The sequence below is a fragment of the Cryptomeria japonica genome, chromosome 6 (genome assembly GCF_030272615.1).
Source record: "Cryptomeria japonica chromosome 6, Sugi_1.0, whole genome shotgun sequence".
Taxonomy (NCBI): Eukaryota; Viridiplantae; Streptophyta; class Pinopsida; order Cupressales; family Cupressaceae; genus Cryptomeria; species Cryptomeria japonica.
The window spans coordinates 452,128,137-452,131,795 of NC_081410.1; positions in this window are offsets into that span (position 1 = coordinate 452,128,137).

A 3,659-nucleotide genomic window follows, 5' to 3' on the forward strand; every position below is an offset into this window, starting at 1 on the left:
AATTTTAATTTTAAAAACTAGGGTTTTGAATGAATTAACCACTAAGTTTGTAGGAAAAAATTAAACTTGCAAATGAAAAATATGCAATAATTTTCAGAATAAATCATGTAAGACGTCGGGTTCACCAAAATATGACGTTGGAAAAAGGTGAATGATGGAGGTATTGAGAGGAAAGCTTTTCTTCCCTCCGAGGAGAGATCAAAGTTTCACTTCGGATTTCCCTTCAAACACTTTTTCCATGTTACATTGGAAGAGGGGGGAAGATACACTAGATTCAACCTCTAGAGAAACAGATTGAATTCTGAGTGATGGTAAGTGAATCCCCTCTTCTGAGATTGAGATTTTAATTGATTGAATTGTGTACTTATGATCAAGTGTAAAAGTGACAAAGATCTAATTATAATTCAATATAGAAGCATACGATGAAGTTGTGCACCTGGATCTGGTAATAATCTGTCGAAACAAAGTCGCCCTTCGAATTTGGGAAAAATTTGCCCAGACCGTAGCGTGAATGTACACAACCATTTGAAAAATCCATGAAACGAAAAGGGTTTTTTCGCCTCTGCAGATGGAGCCCAAATCCGAAAGTACATCTGCACACCTACAACCTACACACAGATTAGAGAGGGAAAGCTCTTAGGATTGGGGATTTTCCTTTAGGTCAAACCCCAGTTTTGGAATTAACCGAATGATGAAAGAGAGTACTTGCAAGTAAATATAAATGAAAGACTAGAATGTGAATCACCTCAAGGGAGGTTGTAGATAGAATGTAGGTAGATTTGCTTGTGTGGAATTGAATGTTGGAATGAATCTCCTCTTCAATGGTTGAATCCTTGACTTGAATGCAACACCTAGCCTTGAAGGGAGACTTGAGAATTCTCAATGCTGGAAAGGAATGCTCTTGAATGCTTGATCTCATGTAAACTTCCCACTCATCTAACTTTTTCAAATGAGATGACAAATGCAACTTATATACTCATCAATTAGGTTTAATTGACTGATTTTTTGTTGCACGCTGACACTGGAGGAATTTTCCTGCTCAATGTGAAACCTCCAAAGCACATTTGAAAAGGATCCTACCCATAATGGGGCAGAAGACAAGGATGCCACGCCCCTATCCTCCCTTTTTTGCAAGACAGGATGCAGTTCAGGCAATACAGAAAGCAAGCAAGATGCGGTTCTCAGGCGTCGAGCAAGTCTCCAGACTCCGATCTGGATTAGGGATTCGAATCTCATGTGTGAGGACCCTAATGTGGTCAAAAATTGCAAGGGTTGCAATTTCATGACACTACAGTATCATTATGTTAAACCAGTATTGAGTCACTCTTGATCTTGGGTTATTTTAGGCCCTACTTTGCATAACTCTGAATTCTCTGAGTTTGTCGAAAAACAATTCATCCAGCTATACTTGTCTTGAGACAATGTTATTAGAATTGAAAAAATACTTGTCCTACAAACAGAGTTACTCAAACAAAGTCCATCTTGAAACTTCAACAATACAAGAAGGTCCAAAATTTTCACAGCAGAAGCACCTTACATACTTGTGGCCATAGGTTTTCCTAGAGTCCTTAGGTTTTGCATCAGTCTTTTCATTTTAGTCCTCATTATAGTCCTTGCATAGTCCTCATTGTCGTCCTAATTATAGTCCTCATTTACATCCTTACTTTTCATAATTCATTGCATAGTCCTCATTATCATCCTAATTATAGTCCTCATTTATGTCCTTGCTTTGCATGAGTCCTTGAATAGTCGTCATCCTCATGCAATTCTCATTTAAGTCATCGTAATCTTCACATAAGTCCTTTCAAAATATTTCATAGTCCTTATAATCCTCATTTGTATCACATTAGAATCCTCATAATCTTTTCATATAATCATCATACTAACATCGTAATCCTCCCATAAAGTTCTTGCATAGTCTTGCATAATTCTTATAGAGTCTCCATATACATCGTCGTAATCTTCACATAAGTCCTTGCATAATCTTCGCATAAGTCCTTGCATAGTCATAATAATATTTGCATAAGTCCTTGCACAATCGCCATAATCCTAGTTTTAGTCCTTGCATAGTCTTCATTCACATAAGGCATAGGGTCAAATCATTATCTCCATTTTGCATTATCTTCAAAATTAGGTTGTTTCCAAGTCCAAGTCCAAAGTTTCATTGTCATTCTTTAGGATTGCATCTTGTCATTCCTTGATCCTATTTGTCAAAAAGAACAACAACATAGATGCATTGTCATTCTTTAGGATTTCATCTTGTCCTTCCTTGATCCAATTTGTCAAAAACAACAAAAACATAGATGCATAGTCATTCTTTAGGATTTCATCTTGTCATTCCTTAATCAAATTTGTCAAAAAAATTCAAAAACATAGGTTGCATTTGTCCATTTTGAAAATTCTCAAAATCCAAAAAAATAGGGTTGCACTTTCATCCCTTAGTTGCATTGCATTTCATCCCTAAACCTAAAAATTCCAAAAAAATGGCATATAGTGCAATAGTTGAAACAAGCTCTCAAACCAACATATACATGTCCCAAAACATGCATCAAACTTATCAAGAACAAACAAGTGTCATACCTATTTCTCTATCACTTGAAGAGAAACTAGCTCGAGAAACAGAGATCTTGGAACAAAAGGTTAAAAAAAGTGAAGAGAGTAGATCCCAAATATCCAAACTATTTCAAAAATTTGGAAGTCCCAATACAAACTTAGGGCCAGTTGATGTGCGAGCTCTTATTATGCAATCAGACATACCATCTATTTTCACACAAATAAACATGAGAAACCAATATCAATAGCAAACACATCCAACAAGGCAAGTACAATAGCCAATGCAACAAACAACACAACTCTCAGCACCACGCATTGTGCAAACAAGTCAACCACTGCCAAGGTCACACACAATTACACAACCAATTTTACCTTCAGTCACATCACATGTCTGCAAATATTATCCCATGTCTTGAAATACACCACCAAGGGTGTCCCAAATGAATGCAAGTGTATTTACAAACACGTCACCCTTTGGACATCAATCAAACATGGTCAGTGTGTCACCTATCATGCAACAAGGTCATTCTCCCATGTCTAGAAATGGCTCTTCCCATTAAGACTTTGCACCTCAAGTAGCCTACATATCTTCCACCATTTCCTCATACCCTGAAGTCACACAAGAGAAGTCCACACCATGTTTATCAAGTAATGCAACCTCCCAAGGGATATCCATAATACAAATGTAATGTAATCCAAGTCATGATGCCAGTCCTTTCCATGCTTTAGAAATTCAAGATCCAATGCTACCATATATTCCATTTCCAAGAAAACCCACTTCAAAAAGTCTCATTAAAAATCTCTTCTCATTAGGCCAAAGTGTTGAAACCTTCCAAAAATCTCCCATAGATATCCAAAATCCTTCCCTATGTCAAGAGGATAATCCAAAGTCATAAGAAATCGGTCATCAAACAAATCAAGATCAAGAACAAACCCTTCCATCCTATCCAATTTTTGATCAAGATCCCACCGACCAAAAATCTTATGATGATCCCCTCACTCTTTTCTATTCCATTCATAATGATACCCTTTTATCTCAAGAACAAAGTTTCCTTTCAAGTCCCATCCAACATCCACCTCCTAAGCAAGATCAGGACATCCCTTCC